Source organism: Pleurodeles waltl, chromosome 9, assembly GCF_031143425.1.
Source record: "Pleurodeles waltl isolate 20211129_DDA chromosome 9, aPleWal1.hap1.20221129, whole genome shotgun sequence".
In the NCBI taxonomy this organism is placed as follows: domain Eukaryota; kingdom Metazoa; phylum Chordata; class Amphibia; order Caudata; family Salamandridae; genus Pleurodeles; species Pleurodeles waltl.
The window spans coordinates 36,771,305-36,796,370 of NC_090448.1; the positions used below are offsets into that span (position 1 = coordinate 36,771,305).

A 25,066-nucleotide genomic window follows, 5' to 3' on the forward strand; every position below is an offset into this window, starting at 1 on the left:
CTCCCACCAGATACAGCATGGGACAGTAGGTCACCCTCTTCAGGCATTGGCCCTCTTTTACTGTTAGTGGGGGCATTTTCATGACCACATGATCACACCCGTCTAAAAAGAGGTGCCAGCGGTTGTGCAATACGACATCCATGCACACATCTACCTACTTCAGGTTTCCATAGGACTCGTCCTCTGCTGACATCATCTGTCACTTTCAGAAGCCTCTGCTTAGGATGACCAGATGCTCAATGTCACAGGGACACGGCTTTTCCAGTTCATGTTTTGATTTAAAGTAGTGCATTCTGGGAGTTGTAGTCATGGTTAGACAAATTGGAACAAGATACCTGATAACTGATATGTACTGACAAAGTCCAGAAAGGGTGCCTCTGTGACTGGTCACTTTATCTCTGACGACCCCTGACACGAGATGTCCTGCACCAACACCTTTTACAACTGGCCCAGTGGCCTAATGGATAAGGCATCAGCCTCTGGAGCTGGGGATTGTGGGTTCAAGTCCCACCTGGGTCGCGTGAGGAGCTGTTTTTTATATCCCTGGAAAATAGGACCAGATGCAAGCTTGTGATATTTATAGAAAATTACGTTCATCAAATTATCTTCAGAGGGTCCGTCTTTGTTATATGAACGCCACCATTTTATGAGTTCTATGTAAGGAGCTGCCTTCCGGCACCTACCACCACCTGGATGGATGCAAGTTTGTCTCATGGCCGTTGACCTACCTAAAAGGGCTTTACCAGCAGGCAAGTTGTCCCAGCAGCAGCCCAAGCACCATAGGGGACATGGTTCTTAGCACCACGAGCTGCGAGCACGACTGCTGTGCCCACAGAACCCCCTGCACAGACCCTGTAGTGCCAATGTTACAGTTGATCACCCCCCACCTGCCTGTGGGCGCCACCCACTCTTTTCTAGATCTTTACGTTTGTGCATCTGAAATATGAAAGGTTTTCTTATCTCTTTATCTGATTCGTGCTCGTTCATTTTTAGGTTGAGCATAAGTGTACGGCCTCTTGTATACTTTAGTATACTTATATGTGGGCTTAAAGAGATTTCATTTTCTGGTTTCAGTGTCATTTAAAAATAGTTCCTTTGATAGTGGTCAATCATGCCTATTAGTCCCTCCTTTTTCTCTTTGGGAGCAGGCACCAACTACTGTATAATTATGCTTTGTCCTGAGTATCTTGTCTTTAGGGGACTGCTTTTTTATGTTGTTTCCTGTTTGTGTTCAGGGAAGGTTCTCAAAGCATTCTTGATCTTAGTTTAGCTGTAAACAAGGCTATAAATCAGGCTGTTATCTTGGTCACCTTTGGTTTTGTGGGCTCTCTGCGCCCTCTCTAAGCTGCCTAGTTAATTTTCTCTAGTCTATTGAGTGTGGCTGCTGAGCAAGAACAGAGGTTCACTTGTTGATTTTAGTTAAGTACTTGTTTTAACTCTGGGAAGGTATTGGAGACCTTTAATGAGTAACAGCTACATTACAGAAGGGCATATTCATTTTTTGGTGGCACGGGGAGATTAAGTGATGTTGAGCTGACGCTGTGACTCAAACCCCGGTCCTTGATTCTAAAGTCTGCAGTTCTAGACTTTGCACCACACCTTCTTCCTGTTGTACCAGGTTTTTGGAGAGTGCGTAAGGCATTCCAGTTCCTTTAATTATTGCAAGGTGGCAGATGGGTTTTATGTTTACATATGGCAGCCGCGCCTTTCTTACGTTCGGCACGGCTCGGCCACCTCCATTTATTACTTACTTAACTACTTATTTTTAATTTGCAAGGGTGTTCTATGGGCCACTGGTGTCCTTTCACATGCTCCTGCTTGAGAGATGAAAGGCCATCCCTGTGGCCTCACTCCAGTCTGCTCCACCTCATCTGAAGAGGCAAGCAAGCACACACATCCACCCTACCCCCCTCACATGGCTTTGTTTGCAAACAGTACAGAGCAGCTTCTGCCCACCAACGATGTGCACAACTACGGCGCTAACCGACAATGTCTCGGCCGATGAACCGCCCCCTTGCCAGCTTAGGCGATGGCCTTAAAATTATTGAACGAATAGTCGCCCCGTGCTGTACTGCGGATGTTCCGTCCATTCTACATCCCTTTTCTCCAGACAATGGTACACCGGAATGTACATCCTACGGGTGAGGCAGCCAGTGGGGTGTTCTTTATGGCAGGCTGGAAGCGAAAAGGATGTAGTAGGAGCACTGGGTCTTTGGGATTTCTTAGTCTGTGAATTAGAAGCGTGAGTGTTGGTGGTACGAGTCGCTATCGTAGCCAGCATCCATACACTCCTGCTCCGGTTCAGCTAGTCATTTGGCATTGTGAATCCTCCTGAATGCCTTGCTCTGCTCGCAGTTTGCTGCAGTTACAAAAAATATTCATTTTCGGCTACCCATCGGTTGGTGAGTGGAAGACGGTATTGTTACTGAGCATCTGCTTGCAGCAGTAGATGCGATGGAAGAGAAGAACAAGAGAAGAAAACTGCACTGATAGAAAAGAGGAGTTTGTTATATAGTGTCTATTTTTGAAGAAATTTGGGCCTGATTTAAAGAAAATGGCACTGCACCCAGTGCAGCACCACTTTCCTTGCCCCCCTTAGCGCCCCCCTAACGCTACAATGTGTGAGCCCCATCTAAGACACGGTCCACCATGGCGATAGCTACGGAATTAGAATGACATTTTTTTACACTAGTTCTAAGCTTTGCAGGATTAGCAATAAAAATGTTGACGCTAATCCTGCAAAGCCCATTGACACACATTGCAAACAATGGTGTTCCTCCTTTTAGCGCCTGCTTTGAGCAGGGGTTAAAAGTGCCGAAAAATGACGCAAAGAAATCTCCTAGATTTCTTGGTGTCATTTTTTTGGTCCCTCTAATGTGGAGCGCCCCCTTTGCACACTTTATGCCTGGCGCAAAGGGTTACAAAGTGGCGCAATGCATGTATTGTTCCACTTTGTAAATTTGGCGCTGTGATTTTGTCCTTGTTGGGCCACACGAGCGTAATTAAAAATATGATGCTCATGTGGTGAAAGGTGGCACTAGGGACTCGTAAATCTTCCCTTAAATCTTCTCCACAGTCTTTCCTTGCCTTGTGTTTCATACTCATGTTTGTTTTGGTCAGTTTTCTTTCTGGTTACGGTGGATCTGTTCATCTCATTATAAACTTGCATGGCTTATCCCTGATGGCATCACCTAGCGGTCCATTTATGATCCGGCATCTTCATATCTGCCACTAGAAGTCTTGTCATTTATGGGATGTTCATCCAGCCCTGCATTGTTAGCACATAGCAAACAGTGCTCTGAAAATATCAGCTTCAATTTTAAGGTTGAAACCGTACAAGGTGTTGTTGGAATAAGCGCCAGAACTAGTTGTAGGTGTCATGCTTTGCATAAAGCCACTCGGCATACATGTGAGTATTTTTAGGGGGATTTTATTTTCTACAATTATTGCATTCGGCTGACGAGACAGCTAAAGCTGCCAGTAGGAAGGTTTCTTTTAAATCAAAGATATGTTCATAGCATGGCTGTGCGTGAGCCGTCCTATACTTTGGTATTTTCGGGTGCCTCCCACCAGATACAGCATGGGACAGTAGGTCACCCTCTTCAGGCATTGGCCCTCTTTTACTGTTAGTGGGGGCATTTTCATGACCACATGATCACATCCGTCTAAAAAGAGGTGCCAGCGGTTGTGCAATACGACATCCATGCACACATCTACCTACTTCAGGTTTCCATAGGGCTCGTCCTCTGCTGACATCATCTGTCACTTTCAGAAGCCTCTGCTTAGGATGACCAGATGCTCAATGTCACAGGGACACGGCTTTTCCAGTTCATGTTTTGATTTAAAGTAGTGCATTCTGGGAGTTGTAGTCATGGTTAGACAAATTGGAACAAGATACCTGATAACTGATATGTACTGACAAAGTCCAGAAAGGGTGCCTCTGTGACTGGTCACTTGATCTCTGACGACCCCTGACACGAGATGTCCTGCACCAAAACCTTTTACAACTGGCCCAGTGGCCTAATGGATAAGGCATCAGCCTCTGGAGCTGGGGATTGTGGGTTCAAGTCCCACCTGGGTCGCGTGAGGAGCTGTTTTTTATATCCCTGGAAAATAGGACCAGATGCAAGCTTGTGATATTTATAGAAAATTACGTTCATCAAATTATCTTCAGAGGGTCCGTCTTTGTTATATGAACGCCACCATTTTATGAGTTCTATGTAAGGAGCTGCCTTCCGGCACCTACCACCACCTGGATGGATGCAAGTTTGTCTAATGCCCGTTGACCTACCTAAAAGGGCTTTACCAGCAGGCACGTTGTCCCAGCAGCAGCCCAAGCACCATAGGGGACATGGTTCTTAGCACCACGAGCTGCGAGCACGACTGCTGTGCCCACAGAACCCCCTGCACAGACCCTGTAGTGCCAATGTTACAGTTGATCACCCCCCACCTGCCTGTGGGCGCCACCCACTCTTTTCTAGATCTTTACGTTTGTGCATCTGAAATATGAAAGGTTTTCTTATCTCTTTATCTGATTCGTGCTCGTTCATTTTTAGGTTGAGCATAAGTGTACGGCCTCTTGTATACTTTAGTATACTTATATGTGGGCTTAAAGAGATTTCATTTTCTGGTTTTAGTGTCATTTAAAAATAGTTCCTTTGATAGTGGTCAATCATGCCTATTAGTCCCTCCTTTTTCTCTTTGGGAGCAGGCACCAACTACTGTATAATTATGCTTTGTCCTGAGTATCTTGTCTTTAGGGGACTGCTTTTTTATGTTGTTTCCTGTTTGTGTTCAGGGAAGCTTCTCAAAGCATTCTTGATCTTAGTTTAGCTGTCAACAAGTCTATAAATCAGGCTGTTATCTTGGTCACCTTTGATTTTGTGGGCTCTCTGCGCCATCTCTAAGCTGCCTAGTTAATTTTCTCTAGTCTATTGAGTGTGGCTGCTGAGCAAGAACAGAGGTTCACTTGTTGATTTTAGTTAAGTACTTGTTTAACTCTGGGAAGGTATTGGAGACCTTTAATGAGTAACAGCTACATTACAGAAGGGCATATTCATTTTTTGGTGGCACGGGGAGATTAAGTGATGTTGAGCTGACGCTGTGACTCAAACCCCGGTCCTTGATTCTAAAGTCTGCAGTTCTAGACTTTGCACCACACCTTCTCCCTGTTGTACCAGGTTTTTGGAGAGTGCGTAAGGCATTCCAGTTCCTTTAATTATTGCAAGGTGGCAGATGGGTTTTATGTTTACATATGGCAGCAGCGCCTTTCTTACGTTCGGCACGGCTCGGCCACCTCCATTTATTATTTATTTAACTACTTATTTTTATTTCGCAAGGGTGTTCTATGGGCCACTGGTGTCCTTTCACATGCTCCTGCTTGAGAGATGAAAGGCCATCCCTGTGGCCTCACTCCAGTCTCCTCCACCTCATCTGAAGAGGCAAGCAAGCACACACATCCACCCTACCCCCCTCACATGGCTTTGTTTGCAAACAGTACAGAGCATCTTCTGCCCACCAACGATGTGCACAACTACGGCGCTAACCGACAATCTCTCGGCCGATGAACCGCCCCCTTGCCAGCTTAGGCAATGCCCTTAAAATTATTGAACGAATAGTCGCCCCGTGCTGTACTGCGGATGTTCCGTCCATTCTACATCCCTTTCCTCCAGACAATGGGACACCGGAATGTACAGCCAACGGGTGAGGCAGCCAGTGGGGTGTTTTTTATGGCAGGCTGGAAGCGAAAATGATGTAGTAGGAGCACTGGGTCTTTGGGATTTCTTAGTCTGTGAATTAGAAGCGTGAGTGTTGGTGGTACGAGTCGCTATCGTAGCCAGCATCCATACACTCCTGCTCCGGTTCAGCTAGTCATTTGGCATTGTGAATCCTCCTGAATGCCTTGCTCTGCTTGCAGTTTGCTGCAGTTACAAAAAATAGTCATTTTTGGCTACCCATCGGTTGGTGAGTGGAAGACGGTATTGTTACTGTGCACCCGCTTGCAGCAGTAGATGCGATGGAAGAGAAGAACAAGAGAAAAAAACTGCACTGATAGAAAAGAGGAGTTTGTTACATAGTGGCTATGTTTTGAAGAAATTTGGGACTGATTTATGGAAAATGGCACTGCACCCAGTGCAGCACCACTTACCTTGCCCCCCTTAGCGCCCCCCTAACGCTACAATGTATGAGCCCCATCTAAGACACAGTCCACCATGGCGATAGTTAGGGAATTAGAATAAAAAAAATTTACACTAGTTCTAAGCTTTGCAGGATTAGCAACAAAAATGTTGACACTAATCCTGCAAAGCCCATTCACACCCATTGCAAACAATGGTGTTCCTCCTTTTAGCGCCTGCTTTGAGCAGGGGTTAAAAGTGCTGAAAAAAGACGCAAAGAAATCTCCTAGATTTCTTGATGTCATTTTTTTGATCCCTCTAATGGGGAGCGCCCCCTTTGCACACTTTATGCCTGGCGCAAAGGGTTACAAAGTGGCGCAATGCATGTATTGTTCCACTTTGTAAATTTGGCGCTGTGATTTTGTCCTTGTTGGGCCACACGAGAGTAATAAAAAATATGATGCTCATGTGGTGAAAGGAGGCACTAGGGGCTCGTAAATCTTCCCTTAAATCTTCTCCACAGTCTTTCCTTGCCTTGTGTTTCATATTCATGTTTGTTTTGGTCAGTTTTCTTTCTGGTTACGGTGGATCTGTTCATCTCATTATAAACTTGCATGGCTTATCCCTGATGGCATCACCTAGGGGTCCATTTATGATCCGGCATCTTCATATCTGCCACTAGAAGTCTTGTCATTTATGGGATGTTCATCCAGCCCTGCATTGTTAGCACATAGCAAACAGTGCTCTGTAAATATCAGCTTCAATTTTAAGGTTGAAACCGTACAAGGTGTTGTTGGAATAAGCGCCAGAACTAGTTGTAGGTGTCATGCATTGCATAAAGCCACTCGGCATACATGTGAGTATTTTTAGGGGGATTTTATTTTCTACAATTATTGCATTTGGCTGACGAGACAGCTAAAGCTGCCAGTAGGAAGGTTTCTTTTAAATCAAAGATATGTTCTTGCATGGCTGTGCGTGAGCCCTCCTATCCTTTGGTATTTTCGGGTGCCTCCCACCAGATACAGCATGGGACAGTAGGTCACCCTCTTCAGGCATTGGCCCTCTTTTACTGTTAGTGGGGGCATTTTCATGACCACATGATCACACCCGTCTAAAAAGAGGTGCCAGCGGTTGTGCAATACGACATCCATGCACACATCTACCTACTTCAGGTTTCCATAGGACTCGTCCTCTGCTGACATCATCTGTCACTTTCAGAAGCCTCTGCTTAGGATGACCAGATGCTCAATGTCACAGGGACACGGCTTTTCCAGTTCATGTTTTGCTTTAAAGTAGTGCATTCTGGGAGTTGTAGTCATGGTTAGACAAATTGGAACAAGATACCTGATAACTGATATGTCCTGAGAAAGTCCAGAAAGGGTGCCTCTGTGACTGGTCACTTTATCTCTGACGACCCCTGACACGAGATGTCCTGCACCAAAACCTTTAACAACTGGCCCAGTGGCCTAATGGATAAGGCATCAGCCTCTGGAGCTGGGGATTGTGGGTTCAAGTCCTGCGTGAGGAGCTGGTTTTTATATCCCTGGAAAATAGGACCAGATGCAAGCTTGTGATAGTTATAGAAAATTACGTTCATCAAATTATCTTCAGAGGGTCCGTCTTTGTTATATGAACGCCACCATTTTATGAGTTCTATGTAAGGAGCTGCCTTCCGGCACCTACCACCAGCTGGATGGATGCAAGTTTGTCTGATGCCCGTTGACCTACCTAAAAGGGCTTTACCAGCAGGCAAGTTGTCCCAGCAGCAGCCCAAGCACCATAGGGGACATGGTTCTTAGCACCACGAGCTGCGAGCACGACTGCTGTGCCCACAGAACCCCCTGCACAGACCCTGTAGTGCCAATGTTACAGTTTATCACCCCCCACCTGCCTGTGGGCGCCACCCACTCTTTTCTAGATTTTAACGTTTGTGCATCTGAAATATGAAAGGTTTTCTTATCTCTTTATCTGATTCGTGCTCGTTCATTTTTAGGTTGAGCATAAGTGTACGGCCTCTTGTATACTTTAGTATACTTATATGTGGGCTTAAAGAGATTTCATTTTCTGGTTTCAGTGTCATTTAAAAATAGTTCCTTTGATAGTGGTCAATCATGCCTATTAGTCCCTCCTTTTTCTCTTTGGGAGCAGGCACCAACTACTGTATAATTATGCTTTGTCCTGAGTATCTTGTCTTTAGGGGACTGCTTTTTTATGTTGTTTCCTGTTTGTGTTCAGGGAAGCTTCTCAAAGCATTCTTGATCTTCGTTTAGCTGTAAACAAGGCTATAAATCAGGCTGTTATCTTGGTCACCTTTGGTTTTGTGGGCTCTCTGCGCCCTCTCTAAGCTGCCTAGTTAATTTTCTCTAGTCTATTGAGTGTGGCTGCTGAGCAAGAACAGAGGTTCACTTGTTGATTTTAGTTAAGTACTTGTTTTAACTCTGGGAAGGTATTGGAGACCTTTAATGAGTAACAGCTACATTACAGAAGGGCATATTCATTTTTTGGTGGCACAGGGAGATTAAGTGATGTTGAGCTGACGCTGTTACTCAAACCCCGGTCCTTGATTCTAAAGTCTGCAGTTCTAGACTTTGCACCACACCTTCTCCCTGTTGTACCAGGTTTTTGGAGAGTGCGTAAGGCATTCCAGTTCCTTTAATTATTGCAAGGTGGCAGATGGGTTTTATGTTTACATATGGCAGCCGCGCCTTTCTTACGTTCGGCACGGCTCGGCCACCTCCATTTATTACTTACTTAACTACTTATTTTTAATTTGCAAGGGTGTTCTATGGGCCACTGGTGTCCTTTCACATGCTCCTGCTTGAGAGATGAAAGGCCATCCCTGTGGCCTCACTCCAGTCTGCTCCACCTCATCTGAAGAGGCAAGCAAGCACACACATCCACCCTACCCCCCTCACATGGCTTTGTTTGCAAACAGTACAGAGCAGCTTCTGCCCACCAATGATGTGCACAACTACGGCGCTAACCGACAATCTCGCGGCCGATGAACCGCCCCCTTGCCAGCTTAGGCGATGCCCTTAAAATTATTGAACGAATAGTCGCCCCGTGCTGTACTGCGGATGTTCCGTCCATTCTGCATCCCTTTCCTCCAGACAATGGGACACCGGAATGTACATCCTACGGGTGAGGCAGCCAGTGGGGTGTTCTTTATGGCAGGCTGGAAGCGAAAATGATGTTGTAGGAGCACTGGGTGTTTGGGATTTCTTAGTCTGTGAATTAGAAGCGTGAGTGTTGGTGGTACGAGTCGCTATCGTAGCCAGCATCCATACACTCCTGCTCCGGTTCAGCTAGTCATTTGGCATTGTGAATCCTCCTGAATGCCTTGCTCTGCTTGCAGTTTGCTGCAGTTACAAAAAATTGTCATTTTTGGCTACCCATCGGTTGGTGAGTGGAAGACGGTATTGTTACTGTGCACCTGCTTCCAGCAGTAGATGCGATGGAAGAGAGGAACAAGAGAAGAAAACTGCACTGATAGAAAAGAGGAGTTTGTTACATAGTGTCTATGTTTTGAAGAAATTTGGACCTGATTTAAGGAAAATGGCACTGCACCCAATGCAGCACCACTTACCTTGCCCCCCTTAGCGCCCCCCTAACGCTACAATGTATGAGCCCCATCTAAGACACAGTCCACCATGGCGATAGTTAGGGAATTAGAATAAATTTTTTTTACACTAGCTCTAAGCTTTGCAGGATTAGCAACAAAAATGTTGACACTAATCCTGCAAAGCCCATTGACACCCATTGCAAACAATGGTGTTCCTCCTTTTAGCGCCTGCTTTGAGCAGGGGTTAAAAGTGCCGAAAAAAGACGCAAAGAAATCTCCTAGATTTCTTGGTGTCATTTTTTTGATCCCTCTTATGGGGAGCGCCCCCTTTGCACACTTTATGCCTGGCGCAAAGGGTTACAAAGTGGCGCAATGCATGTATTGTTCCACTTTGTAAATTTGGCGCTGTGATTTTGTCCTTGCTGGGCCACACGAGCGTAATAAAAAATATGATGCTCATGTGGTGAAAAGAGGCACTAGGGGCTCGTAAATCTTCCCTTAAATCTTCTCCACAGTCTTTCCTTGCCTTGTGTTTCATACTCATGTTTGTTTTGGTTAGTTTTCTTTCTGGTTATGGTGGATCTGTTCATCTCATTATAAACTTGCATGGCTTATCCCTGATGGCATCACCTAGGGGTCCATTTATGATCCGGCATCTTCATATCTGCCACTAGAAGTCTTGTCATTTATGGGATGTTCATCCAGCCCTGCATTGTTAGCACATAGCAAACAGTGCTCTGTAAATATCAGCTTCAATTTTAAGGTTGAAACCGTACAAGGTGTTGCTGGAATAAGCGCCAGAACTAGCTGTAGGTGTCATGCATTGCATAAAGCCACTCGGCATACATGTGAGTATTTTTAGGGGGATTTTATTTTCTACAATTATTGCATTCGGCTGACGAGACAGCAAAAGCTGCCAGTAGGAAGGTTTCTTTTAAATCAAAGATATGTTCATAGCATGGCTGTGCGTGAGCCCTCCTATCCTTTGGTATTTTCGGGTGCCTCCCACCAGATACAGCATGGGACAGTAGGTCACCCTCTTCAGGCATTGGCCCTTTTTTACTGTTAGTGGGGGCATTTTCATGACCACATGATCACACCCGTCTAAAAAGAGGTGCCAGCGGTTGTGCAATACGACATCCATGCACACATCTACCTACTTCAGATTTCCATAGGACTCGTCCTCTGCTGACATCATCTGTCACTTTCAGAAGCCTCTGCTGAGGATGACCAGATGCTCAATGTCACAGGGACACGGCTTTTCCAGTTCATGTTTTGATTTAAAGTAGTGCATTCTGGGAGTTGTAGTCATGGTTAGACAAATTGGAACAAGATACCTGATAACTGATATGTCCTGAGAAAGTCCAGAAAGGGTGCCTCTGTGACTGGTCACTTTATCTCTGACGACCCCTGACACGAGATCTCCTGCACCAAAACCTTTAACAACTGGCCCAGTGGCCTAATGGATAAGGCATCAGCCTCTGGAGCTGAGGATTGTGGGTTCAAATACCACCTGGGTCGTGAGAGGAGCTATTTTTTATATCCCTGGAAAATAGGACCAGATGCAAGCTTGTGATATTTATAGAAAATTACGTTCATCAAATTATCTTCAGAGGGTCCGTCTTTGTTATATGAACGCCACCATTTTATGAGTTCTATGTAAGGAGCTGCCTTCCGGCACCTACCACCAGCTGGATGGATGCAAGTTTGTCTGATGCCCGTTGACCTACCTAAAAGGGCTTTACCAGCAGGCAAGTTGTCCCAGCAGCAGCCCAAGCACCATAGGGGACATGGTTCTTAGCACCACGAGCTGCGAGCACGACTGCTGTGCCCACAGAACCCCCTGCACAGACCCTGTAGTGCCAATGTTACAGTTGATCACACCCCACCTGCCTGTGGGCGCCACCCACTCTTTTCTAGATCTTTACGTTTGTGCATCTGAAATATGAAAGGTTTTCTTATCTCTTTATCTGATTCGTGATCGTTCATTTTTAGGTTGAGCATAAGTGTACGGCCTCTTGTATACTTTAGTATACTTATATGTGGGCTTAAAGAGATTTCATTTTCTGGTTTCAGTGTCATTTAAAAATAGTTCCTTTGATAGTGGTCAATCATGCCTATTAGTCCCTCCTTTTTCTCTTTGGGAGCAGGCACCAACTACTGTATAATTATGCTTTGTCCTGAGTATCTTGTCTTTATGGGACTGCTTTTTTATGTTGTTTCCTGTTTGTGTTCAGGGAAGCTTCTCAAAGCATTCTTGATCTTAGTTTAGCTGTAAACAAGGCTATAAATCAGGCTGTTATCTTGGTCACCTTTGGTTTCGTGGGTTCTCTGCGCCCTCTCTAAGCTGCCTAGTTAATTTTCTCTAGTCTATTGAGTGTGGCTGATGAGCAAGAACAGAGGTTCACTTGTTGATTTTAGTTAAGTACTTGTTTTAACTCTGGGAAGGTATTGGAGACCTTTAATGAGTAACAGCTACATTACAGAAGGGCATATTCATTTTTTGGTGGCACGGGGAGATTAAGTGATGTTGAGCTGACGCTGTGACTCAAACCCCGGTCCTTGATTCTAAAGTCTGCAGTTCTAGACTTTGCACCACACCTTCTTCCTGTTGTACCAGGTTTTTGGAGAGTGCGTAAGGCATTCCAGTTCCTTTAATTATTGCAAGGTGGCAGATGGGTTTTATGTTTACATATGGCAGCCGCGCCTTTCTTACGTTCGGCACGGCTCGGCCACCTCCATTTATTACTTACTTAACTACTTATTTTTAATTTGCAAGGGTGTTCTATGGGCCACTGGTGTCCTTTCACATGCTCCTGCTTGAGAGATGAAAGGCCATCCCTGTGGCCTCACTCCAGTCTGCTCCACCTCATCTGAAGAGGCAAGCAAGCACACACATCCACCCTACCCCCCTCACATGGCTTTGTTTGCAAACAGTACAGAGCAGCTTCTGCCCACCAACGATGTGCACAACTACGGCGCTAACCGACAATGTCTCGGCCGATGAACCGCCCCCTTGCCAGCTTAGGCGATGGCCTTAAAATTATTGAACGAATAGTCGCCCCGTGCTGTACTGCGGATGTTCCGTCCATTCTACATCCCTTTTCTCCAGACAATGGGACACCGGAATGTACATCCTACGGGTGAGGCAGCCAGTGGGGTGTTCTTTATGGCAGGCTGGAAGCGAAAAGGATGTAGTAGGAGCACTGGGTCTTTGGGATTTCTTAGTCTGTGAATTAGAAGCGTGAGTGTTGGTGGTATGAGTCGCTATCGTAGCCAGCATCCATACACTCCTGCTCCAGTTCAGCTAGTCATTTGGCATTGTGAATCCTCCTGAATGCCTTGCTCTGCTCGCAGTTTGCTGTAGTTACAAAAAATAGTCATTTTTGGCTACCCATCGGTTGGTGAGTGGAAGACGGTATTGTTACTGAGCATCTGCTTGCAGCAGTAGATGCGATGGAAGAGAAGAACAAGAGAAGAAAACTGCACTGATAGAAAAGAGGAGTTTGTTATATAGTGTCTATTTTTGAAGAAATTTGGGCCTGATTTAAAGAAAATGGCACTGCACCCAGTGCAGCACCACTTTCCTTGCCCCCCTTAGCGCCCCTCTAACGCTACAATGTGTGAGCCCCATCTAAGACACGGTCCACCATGGCGATAGTTACGGAATTAGAATGAAATTTTTTTACACTAGTTCTAAGCTTTGCAGGATTAGCAATAAAAATGTTGACGCTAATCCTGCAAAGCCCATTGACACACATTGCAAACAATGGTGTTCCTCCTTTTAGCGACTGCTTTGAGCAGGGGTTAAAAGTGCCGAAAAATTACGCCAAGAAATCTCCTAGATTTCTTGGTGTCATTTTTTTGGTCCCTCTAATGGGGAGCGCCCCCTTTGCACACTTTATGCCTGGCGCAAAGGGTTACAAAGTGGCGCAATGCATGTATTGTTCCACTTTGTAAATTTGGCGCTGTGATTTTGTCCTTGTTGGGCCACACGAGCGTAATAAAAAATATGATGCTCATGTGGTGAAAGGAGGCACTAGGGGCTCGTAAATCTTCCCTTAAATCTTCTCCACAGTCTTTCCTTGCCTTGTGTTTCATACTCATGTTTGTTTTGGTCAGTTTTCTTTCTGGTTACGGTGGATCTGTTCATCTCATTATAAACTTGCATGGCTTATCCCTGATGGCATCACCTAGGGGTCCATTTATGATCCGGCATCTTCATATCTGCCACTAGAAGTCTTGTCATTTATGGGATGTTCATCCAGCCCTGCATTGTTAGCACATAGCCAACAGTGCTCTGTAAATATCAGCTTCAATTTTAAGGTTGAAGCCGTACAAGGTGTTGTTGGAATAAGCGCCAGAACTAGTTGTAGGTGTCATGCTTTGCATAAAGCCACTCGGCATACATGTGAGTATTTTTAGGGGGATTTTATTTCCTACAATTATTGCATTCGGCTGACGAGACAGCTAAAGCTGCCAGTAGGAAGGTTTCTTTTAAATCAAAGATATGTTCATAGCATGGCTGTGCGTGAGCCCTCCTATCCTTTGGTATTTTCGGGTGCCTCCCACCAGATACAGCATGGGACAGTAGGTCACCCTCTTCAGGCATTGGCCCTCTTTTACTGTTAGTGGGGGCATTTTCATGACCACATGATCACATCCGTCCAAAAAGAGGTGCCAGCGGTTGTGCAATACGACATCCATGCACACATCTACCTACTTCAGGTTTCCATAGGACTCGTCCTCTGCTGACATCATCTGTCACTTTCAGAAGCCTCTGCTTAGGATGACCAGATGCTCAATGTCACAGGGACACGGCTTTTCCAGTTCATGTTTTGATTTAAAGTAGTGCATTCTGGGAGTTGTAGTCATGGTTAGACAAATTGGAACAAGATACCTGATAACTGATATGTACTGACAAAGTCCAGAAAGGGTGCCTCTGTGACTGGTCACTTTATCTCTGACGACCCCTGACACGAGATGTCCTGCACCAAAACATTTTACAACTGGCCCAGTGGCCTAATGGATAAGGCATCACCCTCCGTAGCTGGGGATTGTGGGTTCAAGTCCCACTTGTGTCGCGTGAGGAGCTTTTTTTTATATCCCTGGAAAATAGGACCAGATGCCAGCTTGTGATATTTATAGAAAATTACGTTCATCAAATTATCTTCAGAGGGTCCGTCTTTGTTATATGAACGCCACCATTTTATGAGTTCTATGTAAGGAGCTGCCTTCCGGCACCTACCACCAGCTGGATGGATGCAAGTTTGTCTGATGCCCGTTGACCTACCTAAAAGGGCTTTACCAGCAGGCAAGTTGTCCCAGCAGCAGCCCAAGCACCATAGGGGACATGGTTCTTAGCACCACGAGCTGCGAGCACGACTGCTGTGCCCACAGAACCCCCTGCACAGACCCTGTAGTGCCAATGTTACAGTTGATCATCCCCCACCTGCCTGTGGGCGCCACCCACTCTTTTCTAGATCTTTACGTTTGTGCATCTGAAATATGAAAGGTTTTCTTATCTCTTTATCTGATTCGTGCTCGTTCATTTTTAGGTTGAGCATAAGTGTACGGCCTCTTGTATACTTTAGTATACTTATATGTGGGCTTAAAGAGATTTCATTTTCTGGTTTCAGTGTCATTTAAAAATGGTTCCTTTGATAGTGGTCAATGATGCCTATTAGTCCCTCCTTTTTCTCTTTGGGAGCAGGCACCAACTACTGTATAATTATGCTTTGTCCTGAGTATCTTGTCTTTAGGGGACTGCTTTTTTATGTTGTTTCCTGTTTGTGTTCAGGGAAGGTTCTCAAAGCATTCTTGATCTTAGTTTAGCTGTAAACAAGGCTATAAATCAGGCTGTTATCTTGGTCACCTTTGATTTTGTGGGCTCTCTGCGCCCTCTCTAAGCTGCCTAGTTAATTTTCTCTAGTCTATTGAGTGTGGCTGCTGAGCAAGAACAGAGGTTCACTTGTTGATTTTAGTTAAGTACTTGTTTAACTCTGGGAAGGTATTGGAGACCTTTAATGAGTAACAGCTACATTACAGAAGGGCATATTCATTTTTTGGTGGCACGGGGAGATTAAGTGATGTTGAGCTGACGCTGTGACTCAAACCCCGGTCCTTGATTCTAAAGTCTGCAGTTCTAGACTTTGCACCACACCTTCTCCCTGTTGTACCAGGTTTTTGGAGAGTGCGTAAGGCATTCCAGTTCCTTTAATTATTGCAAGGTGGCAGATGGGTTTTATGTTTACATATGGCAGCAGCGCCTTTCTTACGTTCGGCACGGCTCGGCCACCTCCATTTATTATTTATTTAACTACTTATTTTTATTTCGCAAGGGTGTTCTATGGGCCACTGGTGTCCTTTCACATGCTCCTGCTTGAGAGATGAAAGGCCATCCCTGTGGCCTCACTCCAGTCTGCTCCACCTCATCTGAAGAGGCAAGCAAGCACACACATCCACCCTACCCCCCTCACATGGCTTTGTTTGCAAACAGTACAGAGCATCTTCTGCCCACCAACGATGTGCACAACTACGGCGCTAACCGACAATCTCTCGGCCGATGAACCGCCCCCTTGCCAGCTTAGGCAATGCCCTTAAAATTATTGAACGAATAGTCGCCCCGTGCTGTACTGCGGATGTTCCGTCCATTCTAAATCCCTTTCCTCCAGACAATGGGACACCGGAATGTACACCCTACGGGTGAGGCAGCCAGTGGGGTGTTTTTTATGGCAGGCTGGAAGCGAAAATGATGTAGTAGGAGCACTGGGTCTTTGGGATTTCTTAGTCTGTGAATTAGAAGCGTGAGTGTTGGTGGTACGAGTCGCTATCATAGCCAGCATCCATACACTCCTGCTCCGGTTCAGCTAGTCATTTGGCATTGTGAATCCTCCTGAATGCCTTGCTCTGCTTGCAGTTTGCTGCAGTTACAAAAAATAGTCATTTTTGGCTACCCATCGGTTGGTGAGTGGAAGACGGTATTGTTACTGTGCACCCGCTTGCAGCAGTAGATGCGATGGAAGAGAAGAACAAGAGAAGAAAACTGCACTGATAGAAAAGAGGAGTTTGTTACATAGTGCCTATGTTTTGTAGAAATTTGGGACTGATTTATGGAAAATGGCACTGCACCCAGTGCAGCACCACTTACCTTGCCCCCCTTAGCGCCCCCCTAACGCTACAATGTATGAGCCCCATCTAAGACACGGTCCACCATGGCGATAGTTAGGGAATTAGAATCAAATTTTTTTACACTAGTTCTAAGCTTTGCAGGATTAGCAACAAAAATGTTGACACTAATCCTGCAAAGCCCATTCACACCCATTGCAAACAATGGTGTTCCTCCTTTTAGCGCCTGCTTTGAGCAGGGGTTAAAAGTGCTGAAAAAAGACGCAAAGAAATCTCCTAGATTTCTTGGTGTCATTTTTTTTATCCCTCTAATGGGGAGCGCCCCCTTTGCACACTTTATGCCTGGCGCAAAGGGTTACAAAGTGGCGCAATGCATGTATTGTTCCACTTTGTAAATTTGGCGCTGTGATTTTGTCCTTGTTGGGCCACACGAGCGTAATAAAAAATATGATGCTCATGTGGTGAAAGGAGGCACTAGGGGCTCGTAAATCTTCCCTTAAATCTTCTCCACAGTCTTTCCTTGCCTTGTGTTTCATATTCATGTTTGTTTTGGTCAGTTTTCTTTCTGGTTACGGTGGATCTGTTCATCTCATTATAAACTTGCATGGCTTATCCCTGATGGCATCACCTAAGGGTCCATTTATGATCCGGCATCTTCATATCTGCCACTAGAAGTCTTGTCATTTATGGGATGTTCATCCAGCCCTGCATTGTTAGCACATAGCAAACAGTGCTCTGAAAATATCAGCTTCAATTTTAAGGTTGAAACCGTACAAGGTGTTGTTGGAATAAGCGCCAGAACTAGTTGTAGGTGTCATGCATTGCATAAAGCCACTCGGCATACATGTGAGTATTTTTAGGGGGATTTTATTTTCTACAATTATTGCATTCGGCTGACGAGACAGCTAAAGCTGCCAGTAGGAAGGTTTCTTTTAAATCAAAGATATGTTCATAGCATGGCTGTGCGTGAGCCCTCCTATCCTTTGGTATTTTCGGGTGCCTCCCACCAGATACAGCATGGGACAGTAGGTCACCCTCTTCAGGCATTGGCCCTCTTTTACTGTTAGTGGGGGCATTTTCATGACCACATGATCACATCCGTCTAAAAAGAGGTGCCAGCGGTTGTGCAATACGACATCCATGCACACATCTACCTACTTCAGGTTTCCATAGGACTCGTCCTCTGCTGACATCATCTGTCACTTTCAGAAGCCTCTGCTTAGGATGACCAGATGCTCAATGTCACAGGGACACGGCTTTTCCAGTTCATGTTTTGATTTAAAGTAGTGCATTCTGGGAGTTGTAGTCATGGTTAGACAAATTGGAACAAGATACCTGATAACTGATATGTACTGACAAAGTCCAGAAAGGGTGCCTCTGTGACTGGTCACTTTATCTCTGACGACCCCTGACACGAGATGTCCTGCACCAAAACCTTTTACAACTGGCCCAGTGGCCTAATGGATAAGGCATCTGCCTCTGGAGCTGGTGATTGTGGGTTCAAGTCCCACCTGGGTCGCGTGAGGAGCTGTTTTTTATATCCCTGGAAAATAGGACCAGATGCAAGCTTGTGATATTTATAGAAAATTACTTTCGTCAAATTATCTTCAGAGGGTCCGTCTTTGTTATATGAACGCCACCATTTTATGAGTTCTATGTAAGGAGCTGCCTTCCGGCACCTACCACCAGCTGGATGGATGCAAGTTTGTCTGATGCCCGTTGACCTACCTAAAAGGGCTTTACCAGCAGGCAAGTTGTCCCAGCAGCAGCCCAAGCACCATAGGGGACATGGTTCTTAGCACCACGAGCTGCGAGCACGACTGCTATGCCCACAGAACCCCCTGCACAGACCCTGTAGTGCCAATGTTACAGTTGATCACCCCTCACCTGCCTGTAGGCGCCACCCACTCTTTTCTAGATCTTTACGTTTGTGCATCTGAAATATGAAAGGTTTTCTTATCTCTTTATCTGATTCGTGCTCGTTCATTTTTAGGTTGAGCATAAGTGTACGGCCTCTTGTATACTTTAGTATACTTGTATGTGGGCTTAAAGAGATTTCATTTTCTGGTTTCAGTGTCATTTAAAAATAGTTCCTTTGATAGCGGTCAATCATGCCTATTAGTCCCTCCTTTTTCTCTTTGGGAGCAGGCACCAACTACTGTATAATTATGCTTTGTCCTGAGTATCTTGTCTTTAGGGGACTGCTTTTTTATGTTGTTTCCTGTTTGTGTTCAGGGAAGCTTCTCAAAGCATTCTTGATCTTAGTTTAGCTGTAAACAAGGCTATAAATCAGGCTGTTATCTTGGTCACCTTTGGTTTTGTGGGCTCTCTGCGCCCTCTCTAAGCTGCCTAGTTAATTTTCTCTAGTCTATTGAGTGTGGCTGCTGAGCAAGAACAGAGGTTCACTTGTTGATTTTAGTTAAGTACTTGTTTTAACTCTGGGAAGGTATTGGAGACCTTTAATGAGTAACAGCTACATTACAGAAGGGCATATTCATTTTTTGGTGGCACGGGGAGATTAAGTGATGTTGAGCTGACGCTGTGACTCAAACCCCGGTCCTTGATTCTAAAGTCTGCAGTTCTAGACTTTGCACCACACCTTCTTCCTGTGGTACCAGGTTTTTGGAGAGTGTGTAAGGCATTCCAGTTCCTTTAATTATTGCAAGGTGGCAGATGGGTTTTATGTTTACATATGGCAGCCGCGCCTTTCTTACGTTCGGCACGGCTCGGCCACCTCCATTTATTACTTACTTAACTACTTATTTTTAATTTGCAAGGGTGTTCTATGGGCCACTGGTGTCCTTTCACATGCTCCTGCTTGAGAGATGAAAGGCCATCCCTGTGGCCTCACTCCAGTCTGCTCCACCTCATCTGAAGAGGCAAGCAAGCACACACATCCACCCTACCCCCCTCACATGGCTTTGTTTGCAAACAGTACAGAGCAGCTTCTGCCCACCAACGATGTGCACAACTACGGCGCTAACCGACAATGTCTCGGCCGATGAACCGCCCCCTTGCCAGCTTAGCCGATGGCCTTAAAATTATTGAACGAATAGTCGCCCCGTGCTGTACTGCGGATGTTCCGTCCATTCTACATCCCTTTTCTCCAGACAATGGGACACCGGAATGTACATCCTACGGGTGAGGCAGCCAGTGGGGTGTTCTTTATGGCAGGCTGGAAGCGAAAAGGATGTAGTAGGAGCACTGGGTCTTTGGGATTTCTTAGTCTGTGAATTAGAAGCGTGAGTGTTGGTGGTACGAGTCGCTATCGTAGCCAGCATCCATACACTCCTGCTCCGGTTCAGCTAGTCATTTGGCATTGTGAATCCTCCTGAATGCCTTGCTCTGCTCGCAGTTTGCTGTAGTTACAAAAAATAGTCATTTTTGGCTACCCATCGGTTGGTGAGTGGAAGACGGTATTGTTACTGAGCATCTGCTTGCAGCAGTAGATGCGATGGAAGAGAAGAACAAGAGAAGAAAACTGCACTGATAGAAAAGAGAAGTTTGTTATATAGTGTCTATTTTTGAAGAAATTTGGGCCTGATTTAAAGAAAATGGCACTGCACCCAGTGCAGCACCACTTTCCTTGCCCCCCTTAGCGCCCCCCTAACGCTACAATGTGTGAGCCCCATCTAAGACACGGTCCACCATGGCGATAGTTACGGAATTAGAATGACATTTTTTTACACTAGTTCTAAGCTTTGCAGGATTAGCAATCAAAATGTTGACGCTAATCCTGCAAAGCCCATTGACACACATTGCAAACAATGGTGTTCCTCCTTTTAGCGCCTGCTTTGAGCAGGAGTTAAAAGTGCTGAAAAATGACGCCAAGAAATCTCCTAGATTTCTTGGTGTCATTTTTTTGGTCCCTCTAATGGGGAGCGCCCCCTTTGCACACTTTATGCCTGGCGCAAAGGGTTACAAAGTGGCGCAATGCATGTATTGTTCCACTTTGTAAATTTGGCGCTGTGATTTTGTCCTTGTTGGGCCACACGAGCGTAATAAAAAATATGATGCTCATGTGGTGAAAGGAGGCACTAGGGGCTTGTAAATCTTCCCTTAAATCTTCTCCACAGTCTTTCCTTGCCTTGTGTTTCATACTCATGTTTGTTTTGGTCAGTTTTCTTTCTGGTTACGGTGGATCTGTTCATCTCAATATAAACTTGCATGGCTTATCCCTGATGGCATCACCTGGGGGTCCATTTATGATCCGGCATCTTCATATCTGCCACTAGAAGTCTTGTCATTTATGGGATGTTCATCCAGCCCTGCATTGTTAGCACATAGCAAACAGTGCTCTGTAAATATCAGCTTCAATTTTAAGGTTGAAACCGTACAAGGTGTTGTTGGAATAAGCGCCAGAACTAGTTGTAGGTGTCATGCTTTGCATAAAGCCACTCGGCATACATGTGAGTATTTTTAGGGGGATTTTATTTTCTACAATTATTGCATTCGGCTGACGAGACAGCTAAAGCTGCCAGTAGGAAGGTTTCTTTTAAATCAAAGATATGTTCATAGCATGGCTGTGCGTGAGCCCTCCTATCCTTTGGTATTTTCGGGTGCCTCCCACCAGATACAGCATGGGACAGTAGGTCACCCACTTCAGGCATTGGCCCTCTTTTACTGTTAGTGGGGGCATTTTCATGACCACATGATCACATCCGTCTAAAAAGAGGTGCCAGCGGTTGTGCAATACGACATCCATGCACACATCTACCTACTTCAGGTTTCCATAGGACTCGTCCTCTGCTGACATCATCTGTCACTTTCAGAAGCCTCTGCTTAGGATGACCAGATGCTCAATGTCACAGGGACACGGCTTTTCCAGTTCATGTTTTGATTTAAAGTAGTGCATTCTGGGAGTTGTAGTCATGGTTAGACAAATTGGAACAAGATACCTGATAACTGATATGTACTGACAAAGTCCAGAAAGGGTGCCTCTGTGACTGGTCACTTTATCTCTGACGACCCCTGACACGAGATGTCCTGCACCAAAACCTTTTACAACTGGCCCAGTGGCCTAATGGATAAGGCATCAGCCTCCGGAGCTGGGGATTGTGGGTTCAAGTCCCACCTGGGTCGTGTGAGGAGCTGTTTTTTATATCCCTGGAAAATAGGACCAGATGCAAGCTTGTGATATTTATAGAAAATTACGTTCATCAAATTATCTTCAGAGGGTCCGTCTTTGTTATATGAACGCCACCATTTTATGAGTTCTATGTAAGGAGCTGCCTTCCGGCACCTACCACCAGCTGGATGGATGCAAGTTTGTCTGATGCCCGTTGACCTACCTAAAAGGGCTTTACCAGCAGGCAAGTTGTCCCAGCAGCAGCCCAAGCACCATAGGGGACATGGTTCTTAGCACCACGAGCTGCGAGCACGACTGCTGTGCCCACAGAACCCCCTGCACAGACCCTGTAGTGCCAATGTTACAGTTGATCACCCCCCACCTGCCTGTGGGCGCCACCCACTCTTTTCTAGATCTTTACGTTTGTGCATCTGAAATATGAAAGGTTTTCTTATCTCTTTATCTGATTCGTGCTCGTTCATTTTTAGGTTGAGCATAAGTGTACGGCCTCTTGTATACTTTAGTATACTTGTATGTGGGCTTAAAGAGATTTCATTTTCTGGTTTCAGTGTCATTTAAAAATAGTTCCTTTGATAGCGGTCAATCATGCCTATTAGTCCCTCCTTTTTCTCTTTGGGAGCAGACACCAACTACTGTATAATTATGCTTTGTCCTGAGTATCTTGTCTTTAGGGGACTGCTTTTTTATGTTGTTTCCTGTTTGTGTTCAGGGAAGCTTCTCAAAGCATTCTTGATCTTAGTTTAGCTGTAAACAAGGCTATAAATCAGGCTGTTATCTTGGTCACCTTTGGTTTTGTGGGCTCTCTGCGCCCTCTCTAAGCTGCCTAGTTAATTTTCTCTAGTCTATTGAGTGTGGCTGCTGAGCAAGAACAGAGGTTCACTTGTGGATTTTAGTTAAGTACTTGTTTTAACTCTGGGAAGGTATTGGAGACCTTTAATGAGTAACAGCTACATTACAGAAGGGCATAGTCATTTTTTGGTGGCACGGGGAGATTAAGTGATGTTGAGCTGACGCTGTGACTCAAACCCCGGTCCTTGATTCTAAAGTCTGCAGTTCTAGACTTTGCACCACACCTTCTCCTTGTTGTACCAGGTTTTTGGAGAGTGCGTAAGGCATTCCAGTTCCTTTAATTATTGCAAGGTGGCAGATGGGTTTTATGTTTACATATGGCAGCCGCGCCTTTCTTACGTTCGGCACGGCTCGGCCACCTCCATTTATTACTTACTTAACTACTTATTTTTAATTTGCAAGGGTGTTCTATGGGCCACTGGTGTCCTTTCACATGCTCCTGCTTGAGAGATGAAAGGCCATCCCTGTGGCCTCACTCCAGTCTGCTCCACCTCATCTGAAGAGGCAAGCAAGCACACACATCCACCCTACCCCCCTCACATGGCTTTGTTTGCAAACAGTACAGAGCAGCTTCTGCCCACCAACGATGTGCACAACTACGGCGCTAACCGACAATCTCTCGGCCGATGAACCGCCCCCTTGCCAGCTTAGGCGATGCCCTTAAAATTATTGAACGAATAGTCGCCCCGTGCTGTACTGCGGATGTTCCGTCCATTCTACATCCCTTTCCTCCAGACAATGGGACACCGGAATGTACATCCTACGGGTGAGGCAGCCAGTGGGGTGTTCTTTATGGCAGGGTGGAAGCGAAAATGATGTAGTAGGAGCACTGGGTCTTTGGGATTTCTTAGTCTGTGAATTAGAAGCGTGAGTGTTGGTGGTACGAGTCGCTATCGTAGCCAGCATCCATACACTCCTGCTCCGGTTCAGCTAGTCATTTGGCATTGTGAATCCTCCTGAATGCCTTGCTCTGCTTGCAGTTTGCTGCAGTTACAAAAAATAGTCATTTTTGGCTACCCATCGGTTGGTGAGTGGAAGACGGTATTGTTACTGTGCACCCGCTTCCAGCAGTAGATGCGATGGAAGAGAAGAACAAGAGAAGAAAACTGCACTGATAGAAAAGAGGAGTTTGTTACATAGTGTCTATGTTTTGAAGAAATTTGGGCCTGATTTAAGGAAAATGGCACTGCATCCAGTGCAGCACCACTTACCTTGCCCCCCTTAGCGCCCCCCTAACGCTACAATGTATGAGCCCCATCTAAGACACGGTCCACCATGGCGATAGTTAGGGAATTAGAATCAATTTTTTTTACACTTGCTCTAAGCTTTGCAGGATTAGCAACAAAAATGTTGACACTAATCCTGCAAAGCCCATTGACACCCATTGCAAACAATGGTGTTCCTCCTTTTAGCGCCTGCTTTGAGCAGGGGTTAAAAGTGCCGAAAAAAGACGCAAAGAAATCTCCTAGATTTCTTGGTGTCATTTTTTTTATCCCTCTTATGGGGAGCGCCCCCTTTGCACACTTTATGCCTGGCGCAAAGGGTTACAAAGTGGCGCAATGCATGTATTGTTCCACTTTGTAAATTTGGCGCTGTGATTTTGTCCTTGCTGGGCCACACGAGCGTAATAAAAAATATGATGCTCATGTGGTGAAAGGAGGCACTAGGGGCTCGTAAATCTTCCCTTAAATCTTCTCCACAGTCTTTCCTTGCCTTGTGTTTCATACTCATGTTTGTTTTGGTCAGTTTTCTTTCTGGTTATGGTGGATCTGTTCATCTCATTATAAACTTGCATGGCTTATCCCTGATGGCATCACCTAGGGGTCCATTTATGATCCGGCATCTTCATATCTGCCACTAGAAGTCTTGTCATTTATGGGATGTTCATCCAGCCCTGCATTGTTAGCACATAGCAAACAGTGCTCTGTAAATATCAGCTTCAATTTTAAGGTTGAAACCGTACAAGGTGTTGTTGGAATAAGCGCCAGAACTAGTTGTAGGTGTCATGCATTGCATAAAGCCACTCGGCATACATGTGAGTATTTTTAGGGGGATTTTATTTTCTACAATTATTGCATTCGGCTGACGAGACAGCAAAAGCTGCCAGTAGGAAGGTTTCTTTTAAATCAAAGATATGTTCATAGCATGGCTGTGCGTGAGCCCTCCTATCCTTTGGTATTTTCGGGTGCCTCCCACCAGATACAGCATGGGACAGTAGGTCACCCTCTTCAGGCATTGGCCCTCTTTTACTGTTAGTGGGGGCATTTTCATGACCACATGATCACACCCGTCTAAAAAGAGGTGCCAGCGGTTGTGCAATAC

At 45.4% G+C, this 25,066-nt stretch overlaps 5 non-coding genes across 5 annotated transcripts; all 5 read left to right on the forward strand.

The window, feature by feature from the left end:
- The first annotated feature begins 446 nt into the window (after positions 1–446).
- TRNAQ-CUG (transfer RNA glutamine (anticodon CUG)) lies at positions 447–519 on the forward strand. Its single transcript has one exon. It is a non-coding gene; the product is annotated as a tRNA-Gln (tRNA).
- Positions 520–4,009: 3,490 nt separating this feature from the next.
- On the forward strand, positions 4,010–4,082 carry TRNAQ-CUG (transfer RNA glutamine (anticodon CUG)). Its single transcript has one exon. It is a non-coding gene; the product is annotated as a tRNA-Gln (tRNA).
- A 7,044-nt stretch (positions 4,083–11,126) lies between these two features.
- TRNAQ-CUG (transfer RNA glutamine (anticodon CUG)) lies at positions 11,127–11,199 on the forward strand. Its single transcript has one exon. It is a non-coding gene; the product is annotated as a tRNA-Gln (tRNA).
- A 7,053-nt stretch (positions 11,200–18,252) lies between these two features.
- Positions 18,253–18,325, forward strand: TRNAQ-CUG (transfer RNA glutamine (anticodon CUG)). The gene has a single exon. It is a non-coding gene; the product is annotated as a tRNA-Gln (tRNA).
- Positions 18,326–21,815: 3,490 nt separating this feature from the next.
- TRNAR-CCG (transfer RNA arginine (anticodon CCG)) lies at positions 21,816–21,888 on the forward strand. Its single transcript has one exon. It is a non-coding gene; the product is annotated as a tRNA-Arg (tRNA).
- The last annotated feature ends 3,178 nt before the right edge of the window (positions 21,889–25,066 follow it).